Source organism: Ciconia boyciana, chromosome 8 (genome assembly GCF_034638445.1).
Source record: "Ciconia boyciana chromosome 8, ASM3463844v1, whole genome shotgun sequence".
In the NCBI taxonomy this organism is placed as follows: domain Eukaryota; kingdom Metazoa; phylum Chordata; class Aves; order Ciconiiformes; family Ciconiidae; genus Ciconia; species Ciconia boyciana.
The window spans coordinates 21,815,989-21,835,245 of NC_132941.1; the positions used below are offsets into that span (position 1 = coordinate 21,815,989).

The 19,257-nt window shown below is 48.3% G+C and overlaps 1 long non-coding RNA gene across 9 annotated transcripts in view; it reads left to right on the top strand.

The window, feature by feature from the left end:
- The window catches only part of LOC140655763 (uncharacterized), a 121,041-nt gene that overhangs the window by 77,412 nt on the left and 24,372 nt on the right, over positions 1-19,257 (top strand). For 5 of the 9 annotated variants that reach the window (XR_012043845.1, XR_012043852.1, XR_012043846.1 and 2 more), the window contains exons 2-4: positions 6,012-6,193; positions 7,875-8,040; positions 8,769-8,846. The exons of the other annotated variants lie outside the window; for them this stretch is intronic. This is a non-coding gene — a long non-coding RNA (uncharacterized lncRNA). The remainder of the gene's footprint in view (positions 1-6,011; positions 6,194-7,874; positions 8,041-8,768; positions 8,847-19,257) is intronic. 9 annotated transcript variants of the gene reach the window in all.

Here is a 19,257-nt window from a genome sequence, read left to right on the forward strand (position 1 = left end):
GGAGTACGGCAATGGATGGCTATAAACTCTTCAAGAGGGATAGGCGAGGCAGGAGAGGTGGTGGGGTAGCCCTATATGTTAGGGAGTGTCTGGATAGTTTAGAGGTTGATTATGGTGACGATAGGGTGGAGTGTCTATGGGTAAGAATCAGGGAGAAGGCCAACAAGGCAGATATTGTGGTGGGAGTCTGTTACAGACCACCCAACCAGGATGAGGAGACTGACGAACTATTCTATAAGCAGCTGGGAGAAGCCTCACGATCGCTAGCCCTTGTTCTTTTGGGGGACTTCAACCTACCGGATGTCTGCTGGCAATACAATACAGCAGAGAGGAAACAGTCTAGGAGGTTCCTGGAGCGTGTCGCAGATAACTTCCTGACACAGCTGGTGAGTGAGCCAACTAGGGAAGGTGCCCTGCTGGACCTCTTGTTCACGAACAGAGAAGGACTTGTGAGCCATGTGATGGTTGGAGGCCGTCTTGGGCAGAGTGATCATGAAATGATAGAGTTTTTGATACATGGAGAAGCGGTGAGGAGGGTCAGCAAAACTGCCACCTTAGACTTCCGGAGGGCAGACTTCAGCCTGTTTAGGAGACTGGTTGACAGAGTCCCCTGGGAGGCAGCCCTAATGGGCAAAGGAGTCCAGGAAGGCTGGACTTTCTTTAAGGAGGAAGTCCTAAAGGCACAAGAGCAGGCTGTCCCCAGGTGCCAAAAAGACGAGCCGGCGGGGAAGAAGACCGGCCTGGCTGAATAGAGAGCTCTGGCTCGAACTCAGGAAAAAGAGGAGAGTCTATGACCTCTGGAAGAAGGGACAGGCAACTCAGGAGGACTACAAAGGTGTAGCAAGGCTGTGCAGGGAGAAAATTAGAGGGGCCAAAGCTGAGCTAGAGCTCAATCTGGCTGCTGCTGTAAAAGACAACAAAAAGTACTTCTTCAAATACATTAGCAGCAAAAGGAGAGCTAAGGAGAATCTCCAGCCCCTAGTAGACGGGGGAGGGAACACAGTGACCAAGGATGAGGAAAAGGCTGAGGTACTTAATGCCTTCTTTGCCTCAGTCTTTAATAGTAGGGCCAATTGTTCTCTGGTTACCCAGCCCCCTGAGTCAGAAGATAGGGACGGGGACCAGAATGGAGCCCCCATAATCCAGGGGGAAATGGTTAGTGACCTGCTGCACCGCTTAGACACTCACAAGTCTATGGGGCCTGATGAGATCCACCCGAGAGTACCAAAGGAACTGGCAGAAGTGCTCACCAAGCCCCTTTCCATCATTTACCAGCAGTCCTGGCTAACTGGGGAGGTCCCAGTTGACTGGAGATTAGCAAATGTGACGCCCATCTACAAGAAGGGCTGGAAGGAGGATGCGGGGAACTACAGGCCTGTCAGCCTGACCTTGGTACCAGGGAAGCTGATGGAGCAGATCATCCTCAGTGCCATCACACAGCATGTAGAGGATAACCAAGGGATCAAGCCCAGCCAGCATGGGTTCAGGAAAGGCAGGTCCTGCTTGACCAACCTGATCTCCTTCTACGACAAGGTGACCCGCCTAGGGGATGAGGGAAAGGCTGTGGATGTTGTCTATCTAGACTTCAGTAAAGCCTTTGACACCATTTCCCACAGCATTCTCCTGGAGAAACTGGCTGCTCGTGGCTTGGTCGGGTGTACTGCTCGCTGGGTAAAGAACTGGCTGGATGGCCGGGCCCAGAGAATTGTGGTGAATGGAGTTTACTCCAGTTGGCAGCCAGTCACAAGTGGTGTTCCCCAGGGCTCTGTGTTGGAGCCAGTTCTGTTTAATATCTTTATCAATGATCTGGATGAAGGGATCGAGTGCACCTTCAGTAAGTTTGCAGATGACACCAAGTTGTGCGGGAGTGTTGATCTGCTTGAGGGTAGGAAGGCTCTGCAGAGGGACCTGGACAGGCTGGATCGATGGGCCGAGGCCAATTGCATGAGGTTCGACAAGGCTAAGTGCAAGGTCCTGCCCTTGGGCCACAGCAACCCCATGCAATGCTACAGGCTTGGGGAATAGTGGCTGGAAAGCTGCCCAGCAGAGAAGGACCTGGGGGTGTTGGTTGACAGCTGCCTGAATATGAGCCAGCAGTGTGCCCAGGTGGCCAAGAAAGCCAATGGCATCCTGGCTTGTATCAAAAATAGTGTGGCCAGCAGGACTAGGGAAGTGATCGTGCCCCTGTACTCGGCACTGGTGAGGCCGCACCTCGAATACTGTGGTCAGTTTTGGGCCCCTCACTACAGGAGAGACATTGAGGTGCTGGAGCGTGTCCAGAGAAGGGCAGCGAAGCTGGTGAAGGGTCTAGAGCAGAAGTCTTATGAGGAGCGGCTGAGGGAACTGGGGTTGTTTAGCCCGGAGAAAAGGAGGCTGAGGGGAGACCTTACTGCTCTCTACAACTACCTGAAAGGAGGTTGTAGAGAGGTGGGGGTTGGTCTCTTCTCCCAGGTAACAAGGGATAGGACGAGAGGAAATGGCCTCAAGTTGCACCAGGGGAGGTTTAGACTGGATATTAGTAAATTTTACTTCACTGAAAGGGTTATCAAGCATTGGAACAGGCTGCCCAGTGAAGTGGTTGAGTCGCCATCCCTGGAGGTATTTAAAAGATGTTTGGATGAGGTGCTTAGGGACATGGTGTAGTGGTGGTCTTGGTAGTGTTAGGTTTACGGTTGGACTCTATGATCTTAAAGGTCTTTTCCAACCTATATGATTCTGTGATTCTGTGATAAAGGATCAGGAGCAGATACCCAAAGACTTTTTGTCCCCTATAGTGTGGGACAGTCCTTGTCATCAGCACATCTGGACTGCGCTCTGCGTGCACACCATGGACAAGAGGTACCTGACTCAGTGAACTGAGGTTTCCATGCGGAGGTGGATACAGTGTCCCTAGGAAAGCTGGGTCTCTTGGCATGTTTGACAGAATACTGCCAGCCTCTTGGGATAGGGCTGAACCTTACTGCTTGTCTTAGTACTGAGACCAGGCTTGTGCAGGTGCAGAGTGTGTGCTCCCCCAGCTATCTCTGCAGCTTGCCTCAGCAGACCCTGTGAAGTTATTAATGCTCACACCAAGGGAGAGACTGCAGCGTGGAGCTGCACTGTGTTAGCTTACAGGATTACAGAGGAGGATTATGGAGGAGAGCCTCTGAATGCTGAAATCATGGGAGCACTTCAGTCAGCATTTGTGCTTCCTGCCATGGCAGTCATTGAAGTATGAGGCACGGTTGTAGGAGATCAGGCTCAGCACAGTGCCGTGCACCTGCCTTGGTCCTCTTCGGATACTTGCCTTCCATGCCCTGAAGAGGCATGGCTCTTCCAGTTCATCTGCGGCTCTGTCCTCACATCAGTCGCTAACAAAGGAGAGTTTTGTGTTTCAGGGTAAGATTTGTACGCCTCTGTTTCTCGTCTTGATTTCAAGAGCTAAATATATGATTTCACAAGAGAGGACTTTGTACTAGGTTCTCTTGTGTACAAATGTAGCTCCAGAGACTTGGAGGACAAAGGCAGCCTGAAATGGCTTTGCAAACCAACTTTTATGCAGCAAAGACTGTCTGCAACGCAACCAAAGTTATTTATTGTAAGTGTTTCTTTCCAAAAAGTTTCCCCCCTCTCTTCTAAGTTGGAACTGGACAGCAGATTATTTTTTTTTAATGTGGGAAAAGTTGGAGCTTCTCCATGGGGTGAAGTAAAAATAGACCACATTGACTTGTTGCATGTTGCATAATTTCCTGGATTTTGTTTCCCTTGGAAAAATTGTTAGGAAAATAAACGACTCCTCCTTGGCTGGCTGAAGATGAGAGAACTGGGCTGGGTTGGGTGGAGAGAAGGCCAGGCTAACAAATTGTCTCACTTGTCTCCCTTCCCAGAAGGCCAGCTGAAGGTTGGTATGTTCTGGGAATACCAACAATCTGGTTGGCAGGCAGGCAATGTGTGAAGGAGGTGGGCATATATATGTTTTTTTAATTATTCCAGAGTCAGAAATTGAACCAAGTTGTTAGGCTTCTAATCTTCGTGGTCCCAGCAGCTGGTATGGTACATCCTACCTGCAGGCTGGGTGCTCTGGAGTGAGTAGGGCTTACACCAGCATAAGTAACATAGCACTGGGATATAGTGTTCATCCTCTGTCTGAGGTGGGGAAGATCTGTGCAGTCCTGGTAGTGCAGGGTGATACATGACATCAAGGTCTGAGCAGCTGTCTAGTCCATCTCCTTCCCAGCCAGTCCTCAGCCCCCTCCGCTGCAGTAATCCAGATGCAATCAATCTGGCACTTTCAAATATTTATGAATCATTGATGGATTTTTTGAAGTTTGAGGTTGTAGCTTTCATGGAATTTGGTTTGATTAGCTGGAAAGTCAATATTTTTCACTGGGCTGTGTCTGAGCTGCATTAATTCCAGACCAGGCAGCAGCAATAACAGCACTGCAGTGCTAATGGCTCTCTGCCTACAATGGCTGGCATTTAGTCTGGGATGTCTGGGATGAGCTTGGAGCATGTGGAGGAACCTTAGAGACACAATAATAAAGCAGTACAGCTCATGGTGAAAATTGGCAGAGGCAGGTAAAGAAAAGGCCTATAGCAATGTTTGGGAATCTGCAAGATGAAGTGTTGAGGCTGCCTTTCTTGATGTCACCTCTTCCAGCACATCCAAACAAGGTGGATTGCTTTTTACCACAACTCCCATTAACTTGTCTTAGAAGAATAAGGCACCTTCAGCAGAGTGAATCAGAACCTCATGGGACCAGACCTTTATTCTTTTTAGCTGATGCAAATAGGAAATTGATAGGTGAGCAAAGTTATCCTTGTCTTTACAGATGAGGGAGCTAAGCCATAGGGGAATTGTATGAGCTCAGCAGAGGCGCAAACACCATCTCTTTCTTTCTGTCACTTCATGCCATGATAGTAATTGCTTGCATTGGAGAGCCCACCTCTCACATTCAAGTCTGTAATATCTGTCCTGTTCCAAATAAACTGTTCCACAGGAACCAAACAACTTCCATGCTAATTTGATATGGCTGAACAGGCTGACCGAGAGCTTGTAAGCTCTCCACCATTCGTGTAGGCTGTAAACAGACCTTCCTGTGCTCTGAGGGTATATATCTGAGCATCTTTGAGTCATGCATTACAGTGAATGCGCCTGCATCTGTCAGGGTCTGAATATTTCAGTGTCATCCCAGGGGTTAAGTGCCTGCAGTGGAAAGTCATATTCTAGGGTATTTCCTTTAAATCCACATGTCATGGTGTATTTCTGTCAGACCAGGTAGCCTAAAGAAACCCAGCTGTTTGCAGCAGGAAATGTTTATGATAACCTGTGCTCCCTGGGCAGAGACAGCTCAATGGGGGCCGAGAAGGTTGTCTGCTGTGTATGGATGTGATCAGCCCTTGTGAGGCACAGTGGTGCTCTTCGATGATCCAATGTACCATGCCCAGGACTCCATCCTGGAAGGCAGCCTTAGCTTTGCTGGTGAGGCTGCAGGGACATAAGGGCCAAGGTCTTGAGCCCAATTTCTCCTGGATCTCTGCATCAGGAGCTGTGAGGCAGGGGACCAGCCTGGTGTGGTTGTAGTAACAGCATTACAGAGCACTCGGGGATGCAGAGCATATTTCAGATAGAGCTTCTTGCATGCTGCAGGGCTGTCATATTGCTGCGGTCTAGCTGAGAGGTGATGAAAGGCATGAATAACTGTGGCTGTGGCACTGTTCTCAGGCTGGGATGAGCTGAGATCCTGGCATTAATAGTGTGGATCATAGGTGCTCTGACATGGTAGCTTAAAGGCAGCAAGGGATGCAAGGAAGCATAAGCTAAGAGCTGAACTGACTGTGCCAGTAGCGCCACTAACCCCTGGCTTCCAGTACTCAGTGCAATTTTTTAGGTGAATTTACATAGCCTGTAACTTCCATTCAGTTCCCCGTGTGGTCCCTTAGCTGTGAGCAGATCTTGTCTAATTTCTAGGACACCCTTGTGGCATTGGCATCTGTGTGAATGACAGACTATCCCATTTTAAACTTCACAGGCTTTTTGGCAGTGTTAAGTGTGCAGTAATGATGCCCAGGCTCTTCTGAAGGAGGAAATGCAGTGGCAGGCCGCGGAGTCTCACCTGATTGCTCCAAGGTTGTCAGATGCTGCAAGGCTCTTAGTCTGGAGGAGTGTGTACAGAGGTACATGCATAGCCCATCCTTCAGGAGAGAAACTGCAGTAAGTACCGGTGAGAGAGATGGCAGATCCTAGCAGATTTATGCTGATCATAGAGGTGCTAATGCCTTGCTTTTATGGCTTGATCTTGCTCCTGTCTTTTGTGGTGGCTAATAAATACAAGCCAGTTCATCTTCTGCTTTGGCTCTTCCTGTGACCTTTCTTTAAATTTGGTCAAGTTCCTGATGCATAGATCGTCTTGCCCCTCACCATGAAGAGACCTGCCCTGGGATGACCCCGAGTCTCACTATAATTTCTCTTGCAATGCTTTCTTTCAGACTTTATTCTAGGATAAGACTGCATTCAGTCATGCTCCACAGGGTGATAAAAGCCCGTGGTCTGGGTGATGCTCTGTGTAATCTGCCTTGTCAATACCCATCACTCATATCCACAGCAGTGAAGAGGGTTTTGCCAGCTGACCGGGTGCTTCTGAACCTGAAGTGCGATGCTGACTTTCCTTCCCTAGCCTGGCTCTCCTGCTTTCATTTCAAGCATTTGCTTCCCATTCTGGGTTCTTGGAGCATGTGGCAAAAACGTACTGTATTCGCCCCCAGGAGATGTACACACAGGGAATGTGGTACAAGGATTCCCTCATTACATGCGAGGGAAGTGTCTTCTTACAAAGGCAGCTGTGGGGGGCACTGCCATCTAGTCCTCTGCCTTAGCTGTTGGATCATGTTACCATTAGTCACCTCCATAGGAGCCAAATCAATCCATTGCTGCTTCACAGTCTTCCCTGCAATTGACTGCCAAAAGCAACTCTTTTAAGGAAAATAAATGTCACTTATTTGGAAACTCTGCTTTCTTATTCTGGCAGTGAATGAACTTACCTGGAACATCAGAGTTCCCAGGGCCGCAAGGTCTGGTTCCCTACCAGCTCACATTAAGATAAACCAAATGTATGGTAGAGCGGAAAGCCCAAAGATCATGTGGAGAATGGCTGCAAGTGTCTCTTCCCTGCAGGCTAGAAATGTAGCTCATTGCAGGGGCTTGGCCATGGCTTTCCATGAAAAGTGCCATGTCTGGAGATGCTGGCTCATTATTTTTGTAGGGCATTTGTGCTTTGTTTGCTTCTAGTGGCAAACTTATCTGGAGATTGGAAGTCCTTTTCTTGCAGAGACTACAGGTTAAAATTGTGTGAGATGCAGCAGGGGAAGAGGAAGATCACTTGACAGCAGAATCAGATGCAGCTGGTTATGGGAAGTGCTTGAGAAGGCAGTTGGGACAACTTTATGAAACATGTATGGTGTGCACAGCAGTCAGATCTAGTATGTGCTTGGCTGTCATCATTAGCATGATGTGCTGCTGGCACAGGAACACCTTCCCTGCTGAAAGCAGTTCTCAGAAAAGACAATAAATGTGCCAGTTGCAACGAGGCGACAGTGATGCAGTAGATAAAGAGCAGCCTGGGAGTGGGAATTTGTGTTTTCTGATCCTGTTCAGGGCCCTTTGAGCTCAATATTGATTCTGTTTGCAAGCTGCTTGGGAAGGGATGCCCTGAGTACATGCCTGCCTAACACAACATGCTGGTAGTCTGTCTTGAACCCTAGACACTACTGTCATAGGGTCAAGAACAAGAGGCCCCAGACCCATTGCAGCATCAGTAGCCCTTGATATGCAAGAGTAGTGAAGCAATAGTCCCTGAAAATTTGTTTTTTGTATTTGGACATGTGTTCTTGGACAGCGGATTATTCCTGCCTGAGAGAAGAACCTGGCCCTTGTATCTGCCGGAAAGAAAAAGGATGATTTCTCAAGATATCTTCTAATCCTGTCTTCTAAAAGTACCTGCAGTTCTTCCCACCTTCATGCTACCTGCAAATTTAATGTTTCCTTTTTGCTCCATCATCCAGGTCAGTAGCAAAAGTCCTGAAGAGAGCTGGTATGTGACAGACTCCTACAAAATCCTGTTTGTCAACATGTTCTTCCTTTGTAGCAGAGGAGACCACTGGTATCTGCCCTCTGCATATGGCTGTCTGAGCAGTTTTATACCTGCCCTGTCATAGTTTCTCTTAAGACCATATTCCCCTTGCTTATGGGAATGGCAGGCAAGACAGCATCAAAAGCCTTACTAGAGCTGAGATGTTTGACAGGTAGTGCTCTCTGCCAAAAGCCTGTTACGCTGTTATAGGAGGAAGATAGATTGGCTTGATGTGATTTGCTCTTGACAAATCCATATTGGCTGCAACTCATCTCCTTGTTATCTCATTGATTTTTGAAGGGCTTGGAATTGGGTCCTTGGGGAACAGGGCAGAGTGTGTGAAGGTACAAGAGCTTCCTATCTGCAGTACGTACATTGTCTTGTTGGCCACTGTCACTGAAGTGTCTCTCTCCCGGACCCCAAATTGCTTGTTGCTCCTTAGCACCAAAGTGGCAATGGGGTGGTTATCCGTGTGCCCTCGGTGGTGTTTTGTCACACCCTAGTGGCTAGATGGCACAGTGGCCATGGATGTGGTGCTGCTGCAGGCTTCAGGGGACTCACTTTTCACTCTTCCTTTGGAAGCTTTTGTGCTGTGATCCGGTGGCCTGGGCTTCAGTCCCCCCTTGCTCACAACATGCCTGGTTGTCTGTCTCCTTGCAGGCACTGACAGCATTCAACCCCAAATCTTCCCACCATACAGCAGCCCTTGGGGTGTTGACCAGCTGCACTGAGTGGAGGGTGAGTTTGTTTGCGCTTCTGTAGCACCAATTCTTTTATCCTGTGTTAAAAATGATGATGCTTTTTTTTCCCCTCTCTCATTAAGAGGCTTGGCTAGGGAAAGGCAGGATGAGATGCGATTTCCCTAGTCCCTCTCCTCTGAGCTCCCATCAAAGATGTGAGACACTTTCTGGCACTATAATGACAATGCCAGCAAAAATGGCCTTGTAGAGTCAGATCGCTTCCTGCTCACTTGGAGGAAGGTTTGGCTAAGATAGGTTATTTACTTACTCTTCTGTGGCTGCTATGGGATCATTAGTGTTCAGCATCTTCATTGATGGGTCATGCGGTCAGCACCTGGCTAATGGTACAACATGCAGACCCCAAAGCTGGGGCAGAGGAAGCTTGTCACATACCTCCCTCACATGTATTGTGGGTTTGAGGCCAGACTGGTTTGTGGCTCGAGCCCGTTCCCTCCTGCCTTAGAGGAAATGGGTGGAGGGAGATTACCACCATCCTGAAGAAGACATATCATGCTGTGGGTACAAGCTGAGCTGCTCTGACTCACCGGTAGACGCAAACACTTTGTCACAAGCTCCTTGGTGGCTGTTTCTCTTTTAGAACTCCCTGAGCTATGGAGGGTGATGAAAGATTGTTCTTTGTGGATTTTGGGTTATGAGTGCCTAAGGAAGCACTCATGGCTCAGTTGTGAGACTGCTTTTGCACTCTCAGTAATCAAGTCTGAAATCATAGGCCTGCTAACACGTTAGTGCTAGCATCGAGCTGCTCCAGTGGGAACGCTCCACAGATGGAAACCTTTGTCCTTCTTGTGAGGTGAAGCAGGGGATTGTACAGCGAACCATGCTCAGGTCTCCTGGCTACTAGTCCCATTCCCATCCTGCTAGAGGATATTCTGCCATACTGAGGGTAGGCTGCTGCTCCCTAGGCGGATGTCTGGGTGCCTGTATTCGGGCCTGCAAGAAGCAGAAGCTGTTCTTGGGCCTATAAAATCCAGAAATAACTGGCGCTGTGAAAAGTCTGCTTCAAATTCCCATCAACCTACCAGAAGAAAACTGCTGAGTTTGTGCCCTTTCCCATATGGAAGCAGTGAGCATATTTTCTGCTTACAGATGTTAAGGAAGTCAATGCTGCTGCGATCCCATGTTGTCTTCCTCACAGAGCTTTTATCTCACCTTTGTCTTGTGTAAGGGATGTAGCTGAATTCTGATTTCCTACTAATGGGACTCTTGTGCCCTTGCCCTCGCCCTCCTCCTCCTCTTGCTTTGATCATGATATCTTTAAATACCCATTTCCAAGGTGTCTGAGTAGCATCTGGAGTGGATGGAGGAGAATATATTTGAACCTGAAAGTTAAGGACAGGTTTTTCTCAGCAGTCTCATTGCTTGTTCACAACATGTGTCTGTTAAAATTCTTGCATGGTGCTGGGTGAGATTCCCATGGAGGGGATCTGCTGAAGGCTTGAGGGTCTGAACCTGATGCCTGGTGCTGGCTCAGGACTATTGTGGGGAGAGGTTGGAGGGGATGGGGACACTTGCAGATGACACTCATGACAGCTGATGAGTGGTACCTGGTGGTGGCTGTGCCATACTCATCATCTGGCTGTGCTTTACCAAGCTGGGCTTCTCCAGGTCACAAAGCAGCATAGAGATGCACAAAGCCAGCTTTGTCATAAGGGTGTTGACAGTAGGAGGTGTGCTGAGAGGCAGTGGGGCTCTTCTCTGAGAGCTGGAAGTGACTGGATCCAGGGGCATGGGGGCAGCAGGACAGAGGAGAAGGTCATTCCGTCTGTTCTTTAGAGCCGCAGAAATGCAGCTGAATCTGGGGCAAAACATCTGGACTGTCCTTGCTTTGTTTATGCTCTTTCCTACCCATACCTCTGGTAAGAAGCAAATCATGCTCTTGAGTCAGGTGGAAACTCAAGGTACTGGCCTCTCCATAGTCTCCACATAGGTAGCACTGGCGGTTCAGATTCCCCCAGAGATGGCTGAGGTGTCCCAGTAGTCTTGCTCTGCAATGGTGCTCAAAAGAAATGTCAGCAGCTTCAGAGTCACTGAAGCTTCCTGCTGTTCACTGTGGGGTAAAACAGGCCTTTGTGGATGCTCTGTTCCTGGGCTTGCTCTGCTGACATGCTCTTGGTTTTCCTCTCTTCCTTAGCCACCGGAGGGCAGGCAGGAATCCCGCAATTACCAGCCACTGGGGAAGGAAAGGACTGGAATAATAAAAAATCAATTAATATTTGCACTGCTAGATCTGTGGTGGCATTGCTCCTTCCAGTCGCATTCTGGCCCCCTCACCACCTGCTTCACTTTGTGGGTTTTCCTTTATCAGTTGCTTTTCATTTTCACTTGAGCTGGCTGTGAGAGCTGAAGTAGAAGTTCAGATTAAGTTGCAGCTGAGATCTGCTTTGCTGGGGGGATTATGGAGTTGGCTGTGATGTGTTAGCTGCCAGGTAGGGCAGGAGGAGCAAAGCCTTTCAGCAGGCTGTGATCAGACAGAAGCCTCTGCTTTCCAGGGCTGAAAATGCTGCCATGGGGCCAAATGCTCCTAGGCTCCAGTCTGCACTGGTGTAACCAATACCTCTTCCTTTATGGAACTGGTTGATCCAACCTAAACAGGGCAGCTGGACTGTGTTCACCTCCTTGATGAAATGGAGCTTCTGGGCTAGCCCTGTAGTGCTGTCAGCACTGGTTGGTGGAGGTTCAGGCAGCAACTGAAGAAGAGCAGAGTCTCTCTCTACTCATGCATTTTAGTCTGATGCAGGTCCTAGATATAGTAGAGAGAAAAATTGGAGCTTTGAGATATATATCAGCTTTTTTAATTGTTTAGGTGAGCTCAATTTCTGTAATCGCTTCCTCCAGGAAGCTCCCTGGCTGTGCCTGTTGTGCATGTTGAGGAGATGCATCACCTAAGGATTAAAATGCAACCACTGTGAGCTGGGAGGCAAACCAGGCCAGGGCCAGCAGATGCCATGGAGGGCACTAGCAAATGTACATCCAGTAGGACTGGTCTGAATGCACGGACTCTACTGAGTTAAAATAACTGACGCTGAGTAGCTGTTTCTTTCAAGATGTTAAAAATATCCCAGATTCTCCATGAATCTGAGAGATGCAACTGCAGTTGCCTAGCATGAGTGTGGATGACTGTCCTCCCTCAGAACCCTGGTGGGAGCTGTAATACTTGCACTGAGTTGATATTTTAAGGACCCTTACAGAGTAAATTGCCTTAATCTTTAGTTTGGCAGCTGGGCTGACCCAGCTGGGATGTAAACCAGTGGTTCAGGGTGACCTGCTCCTTCCGGTGACTGAACATGAACTGACCTCTCATTCATTGCTTTCATGTGGGGCAGAAGGTCCAGCCCATGAAGTTGTCTGTGTGTGATTGAGACTAAATATTTTGAGCAGACTGCCATATTTCTCAAAGAGTTCTCCAGAGGTGAGACCCTCCCCCATCCCAGTGTGGAAGGACGCTGCTCTCAGGTTGGGGGAAGGCATCCCACTTCCTCCATTGCTGGAGTCTGTTGGGCTGCAGTATTGCCCTGCCATCATGCCACAGCACTGGCGTTATATTGCTGCTGCTGTATAACAAAAGCACACGATAGCACAACGATGCTGTACCTTCACTCTGCCCTTCGTGTACATCTTTTCACTGCAGTCTGTTGCCAGGTGCCGCTGGCATCCTCTCCCTCTGAGCCCGGGCTGATGGAAGACCGATTTCCATCCTGCCATCTCCAGGCCTTTCTTTCCCCCCTACTCTCACTTCCCTGAGTTACTCCAGGAGAAATTCAACAAGGAAGTCTGCTGTTGCTGAAAGGGTTGCCATTTTCAGAGCTGTAATCTCCCCACCCCACCTGTTCCAAGCTCCCAGTGTCACAGGCACAGCCTTGCTTGCATGCGCTTCCAACTCCAGGACACAGACGGCAGAAATGCTGCACAGCTTAGCAGGGGCCAAGGTGATCTCTAAAAGCATCTGTGTGTTGTTGAGATAGCGCTTATCTTTCGGGAGGGAGTGAAGGAGTGAGCAGGCCTGACCTCCAGAGCACAAATGAGACTAAAACCTCATGCCTGAATCTCTCAGATGATCTATCAGATCTCCCTCCACCTACAAAAACATGAAAAAATCAGTAAATATGATAGCAAGGTGCTAGAAGACACTTGGCAGAAAGGTGATTGCACTAATGGAGAGCAGTAAGAGGGTAGCGTGGTACTTGCAACCATGAAGTATGCTATAAATTGCGTCCTGTGTGATGCTGAGCCACTGTTGCAGCATATGGCAGCCAGTGTGGGTTGTAAAGTCTGAGCCCCTCGGTGGGTGCCTACTGCCACCCAAAATGGCTTGAAGCCATCTGCTGTGACTACCCCTCCTCCCACCTCCTGCTGTAGTCATGGCCTGAGCGTGTATTTCCTGCTCGTAGCCTTCGCAAAGCAGCTGCATCCTTCGCTTAGAAGAATTTGGGAAGCTGTAAACCCAAATGTTTCATGTAAACTTTCATGTCAACGGCATGTTAATGTGTTGGAGATGTTACAGATGCTTCCTGCCCTCCTCAACTGTTTGTTCCCTACTGAAAGGAGTCAGGGGTGCTGCAAGAGCAGCAGTCCCAAGAGTTCATGTCCAGGCTGAAATTCCTAAAACAAGGGACAATGAATGTTTGTTTAAAATTCCCTTCCATCTAATCTCCACAGATGCTAGTGAGATAACAACATTTTTTGCAGGGTTACTCAGCAACGAAAAAATATTTGGGTCAAGTTGAGCTGTTTACATTCGTCTTGGTTTATCCATCTTGTAGGGAATGAAACAAGTTTCTTGTTAAGTTATTTCCCTTTCATTTTATTTTTATCTCGGTGCTTTGTATAAAAAGTCTCCATGTGAATCATGGATATTATGATTCTAGTCATGATGAAGGCCTTGTGACATCTCTTTGCTGTGGTGGTACATGAGGGATGAGTAAGCTGGGTCCAGTGCAGTAAGACCGAGGCCTGGTGTCTGTCTCCTTGCATTTCCTTGGCCTTCTGGTTTTGAATGGAGTGGCCCCAGTTTGTGAACTGGTGATGGTAATAGGAGTAAATTTAAATTCTTGTCTTCTAATGAGATGCCCAGTGGCCCAGGGTTTCACATGTGATTCTCCAGTCTGTGTGTGAAAATGCTCTCAAGGGAACAGACCTGTTCTTTACACTCATATTATGTTTTCAGGAACTCTTCACATTCTAAGTGAAGGTGCAAATAACAAAATGTCTTTCAAAAGTCGGTTTCTGCTTTTTGTGTGATCACAAAGTCCTGATAAAGAGACTTACTGAAAGATTGGTTGTACTGACCCTGGTCTTGTGGAAAGCTGTGTTGTCTATGGGGATTCATCCATCCTAAAAAAGCACTAATTGATTGAAGATTGTCCCATAGCTTTAGAGGAATGTCCCATGCCTATGCCAATATATTGGCCTCTCTGATTTGTGATTTATGTCCTGGGGCTCTGTTGGTCTTGTTGAATTAAAATGATGGAGGCTGGAAAGCTAGAAATTATCAGCCATCGCTAAAGGAGACCTTCTTGTGTGTTAGTCCTCTGAGCTCACCAGCCAGGGGAAGCTGTCTCCCTTTGGGCCTCCTTGGAAGTGCTGCCACTTGAAAAGGACGGAGAAAAAGCCCTGAAGGAATGGACTAGAGACAGATGATGCTGCACCAGCTCCAAGGAAGGGCCAGGCCTGGCTGAATAATCTGACAGCTTTATCTGTCATTAAAGTCAAGGATGTTATCCTAGTACCCAGGGGCCTGCCCCATGCACAGAGCTCCTGGTGTTGCCACAGGGCTCTGGGCAAGGTGTGGATGGCTGCTTCCAGGAATATCTGGCACTGCCATAGGAGACAAGTGTATCGCAGGCAAATGAATGAAAAGTAGGTCAGCAGTGGGGAGCAGGTCTCCGTGGGCATTAGTGTGCTTGCGTGTGTCTGGCAAACTCAGGGAATGAAAAAAAAAAAAAGCTGTTTTTTATCCTCTCCTTCCCAATGTGTGCTGTGGAGGGAAGAAGCAGTCTTCAGGGACAGCAGGACAGATCCTTCTCTGGAGCAAATCTTTGTAGCTCCGTTGATTTAGTTGGCACTTCAGTGATTGATACCAGTTGAGAATCTGGGCTGGAGTGTTTTGTATGCTTGTAAATAATTGAACACCATGTGAATACAATGATGTAAGGGAGGATGGGAATAAAGCAGAGACTCTGAAAAATTTTAGGGTTTTTGCAATGAGGCTTTTATGTGGAAACACATTGGCATCTTGGCCGCGAGGCGCTATGGTCGAGTGTGAGATTTTTTCATCGTAATTATAAGGACTAGAGCTGGAGAGCTGTTGAAACTGTGAAAAATGGCAAGCGCATGTCAGATGGGGAGAGGGAGACTGCTGCCAGCTGTTTCCCCCTCCCCGCTGTCTGACTAGGTTTGATAAATATGCATTATTTTTTAATACTAAAAATGAGTCCTAGTTCTGGCAAGGTGCTAAGTTGACAAACCTGGAGATTAAAGCCCTCGTTATCCAGGGTGAAGTGGCAACAGCACAAGCTTCCCCCGCATGCCGAGGGACCCAGTTAATGCTCCACTGCTTTGGGGAAGGCCAAGAGGTGCAACTTGTGGCGATGGCATTTTGTGGTGTGGACTACAGGCTCCTCTTACACGCTGGCTGCCAAATCCCTATCCATAAAAGATGGCTTTTGATGGCAGGGGTTGATGGGAGCTGATGTTGACCTGTCCCTTCCTGGTCTGGGAGCAGATCAAGGGTTCCCAAATTCACACCTCTCCCATTTGCCCACACGTAACATGCCTGTGACAGCTCCAGCCCCTGCTCGCAGGGAGATGTGAGGTTAGGAAATCATTTGATGTATTTAAACCTGTCTGCGTGTGTGATTTAGGGACAAGAAATGAGCCAAGCCAGTGGCCTGTGAGCTGGTGGCTGCCCTCGGCTGCAAGGCAGGCGCTCCAGGGAGGCTGGATGGAGAGCTGCTGATACGCAGATGCGAACTTCAAAGCCTGGAGGCTTCCCAGGAGCTCCTATGGGAGGAGGCGAAACTGCGAGGTCTGGAAGTGGGCCTGCAGATCATATATGAGATTCCTAGAGCTCTATGTTATGCATGAGCTGGTCACCTGGTGGAGAGGGGCTGTGTCTGCATTGTATCTCCTCCCAAACCAGGAAGAGTAAAATGCAAATACTTAGAGGGAGTTGTTATTCTTTCTAAAGATTAATGCCCAAGTTTCAGAAAGATTCAGGTTTGGTTAGAGCCTGTGGGTTGTTCTTTTTGCCCATCACAGAGTAGAAATTAATGTCCCTAATTTCTCGTCCACCTCCTGAGATCCTGAGCCAGGACTGAGGCGGAGGCAGCTGTGCAGCAGCAGGAGCCGCCGCTGCTCTTTGCGCTCACGAAAGCAGGAGCTGGCTTTGCTCGCTTGCAGGAGCAGCTGCCATTTTGTGCGTCGCTCCAGTTAGGCTGCACGGTGAATTGCTGTGCTTAGCCTCTTGGGGAGGCTTTATATTCTTCTTTTCTTTGTTGCTTTCTTTAACTTGAAATAAAAGTCAGTCAGAAACAAATGACCATTTTGTGCTGGGTGTGGGGCAACGTAATAGTGGCTACAGTTGGACCATGGGCACAGCTTAACACCATAAGTCATTTTTATCCAGGGCTTGGACTTTTCTCGCTGTAGTATTTATCAGTTAGCTATTCACTACATTGCAAATCCCTTTCTGCTGCAAGATACTTTTGTGTGCTGCCAGATCTCTGCTCTGCTGGTCTCCGGGCCGGGGGCAGTCTGCACAGAGCCTGCATGGACTGGGGTTGGCCCCACTCACTGCCCTCAGCCCTTGCCCAGGAGGGGCTCAGGTGGGAATGGAGTAGCAGGGAGTGTTGAAAGTCAAGATTAAGATGTGTTGGGTGACAGATGCAGCCTGAAATCACATGGACGGATGCCCTTAGGACAGTGCTGCAGCAGGAGATGGCAGAAGCAGGAGGGATGGTGCTCTGATGGCAGACTGCAGAGGCCTCCAAAGTCCCAGGTGTGGTACATGGTACTGCTGGGGGTGAGGTGGTTTGCCTATGTTTTAAGGTGAGATGACACTTTGCCACTGCTCCCGGTAACAACCGAGTGGATATGGAGAATGCAGTGTAAAACAGCAGTCCTGTCCCCCCCAGGCAAGTGGCAGGAATGCACAATTTAGGGGGCTGCAATCCCCTCCCAGCTTAGCAGAGGTGGTCTGACCTGGAGTTTGAACACTTGCTGTAGGAAGAAAACTAGAACCTGTGGGGAAATGTCAAACAGCAATTGTTAGAGAACACAATGCTGGAAAAAATTTCAACCCTCACCCCACAAACTCATTCCAAAATGTACATTAAAGGTTACCCGGACAACCTTAATACCTCCAGCAATGTGACCTTGAGAACCACCTAGAGAGCGAGAAACTTGCAGGCAATGTCAGCTGCTGGCCACAACCGGTGCCCACAGAGTAACGTGCTTTATTCCTTACCTTGATTTCACTTGACTGTGGTTGCTGTCACCTGAGACTCAACTGGCATCAGGTTTGGCTTAGAGACTTATTGCCCCTTGGGAGGGTTCTGGTGAAGCATCTATGCAGCACTGAAATATTAATTTCATAAGCATCCACCAGGGAAACTAAATTTCAAAACAAGCCAGCCCTGCGGGGGTACTCCTGAAAGGACATCTGAAGCAAATGTTGAGCTCCCTGAAAAGCATTTTTTTTTTAACTGCACTGGGACCTAGGGTGCAAAGCTGCCCATTGCAGGAGTGGCTGCCTTCTGCTGGAAGGCAACAGCTAGTCCCTGGGCCAGAGGGTTGCAATCTAATTTAAATATATGAAAATGGAATTGGGTAACTAAATCATCCCCATGACATTCCTCAAACTAGCAAAGACCTGACTTCTTTCTAGGGACCGGAGCAAAACAACAGTGGGATTTCTATGCCTGAAATATTAGCGTTAGGACATTGCCTTGGCGGGGAGGGAAAACAGTAGAAAAATGCTGAAACAGCAAGACAATCACAACTTCCAAACCCTCCTTTGTCACTTGTGTTTCATTTGCCTCAAGCTTCCCAGAGGTCTGCCCTGCTCGATGAGCTCCCCTGGGGCACATCAGTCTTATCAAGCTGTCACTGGCCAAGGCTGGGGACAGGGAGGTAGGAGCCAAGAGTCTGGTGTGTGGACCTGCACAACCTGCTGCTTGTGGCCTGTCTTTGTGGCTTTGTTAATAAGAAGCTCTTAGGAGTCCCTGGGACCAACCCCAAATTATAGTCCCCACAGGAGAGGGACAATGTGGTGCCTCCACCCAGTTTGATCTTATGTTAAAGCATCCAGTTAAAACAGGAGTCAGACTGCAGGGGATGCTTTGGACTGACTGATGAAAGTGCTGTAGATGGCCAGGAGGGTCAGGGGTCTGTCTTCTCGTGCTCCTGCCCATCTCCAAGGCTGTGGCAGCCCATTAGCCATGGCTTGCTTACTGCTGAGAGGTGGTGAAGAGGGTTGGGAGCTGTAGTAGGAAAGCAAAGCTGTTACTGAAATAGGCCCCAAATGCTCAAGTGGTGACTTTTTCATGCCTGCATGTTTCAGGGGCACTTGTAAGAGCACTATTTAAAAAAAAAAAAAAAAAAAAAAAGGCAAGTGAGATTTCTAATCTATTATTCATTCAGGAAAAATCATTTCAGAGTAAAATAAAATATTTTCCTTCTCCACCTCATTCTTAATATACTCTCTTCTCTCTTTCTCTCTCCCCCGCCTTCCCTCCACCCTGCAGGGCTCCAGGGAACAGTATGTATGAAATTATTTTGTAAAATCCAATAAAAATTTTAATCAGGTCAACATCATTACAGGAGAGGAAAGTGATGGAGCTTTCCTGATGCATAAAAACATGTAAAGAAAAAAAGCGGTGTAAACATGCAGTTGTAGAAAGAGGTACACAGAGCTGCATGCCTGGACACCATGCAGTGCCTCCTCCTCATCCCGTCTCCATGGAGCACAGTCTCACTTTCAGCCACACACATGCTGAATCCGTGGCTGTTCGCTGACAGAGCCAGGAGCATGCAGGTGTGCCTCATCCCCTTGCACATATACCAAATATACTCCAAAGTAGGGACATGCTGGCAAAAGTCTTTGGCTAGCACCCTTTAGGACAGCACCCACCTCTGCCTGCAGATCTTTACAGAGCCTTAAGCCCTTATGTCCAGATATTGTCTTTAAGCAGTGGTTAGTAAAGCAGAGGGACCAGCTAGTTACGTGTCAACTCCCCTTTTTAATCCTTGTCTCTCCGATTACCACAGAGAGGAATAAAAAGACCTGGCAACACACGGTCATGCTCTGAGGATTTGCATAGTATATTAAGGCTTGCTAAGATCTCATTCCTATCCTGACATTTACAGAAACTGCAGCTGGTGAGGCTCCT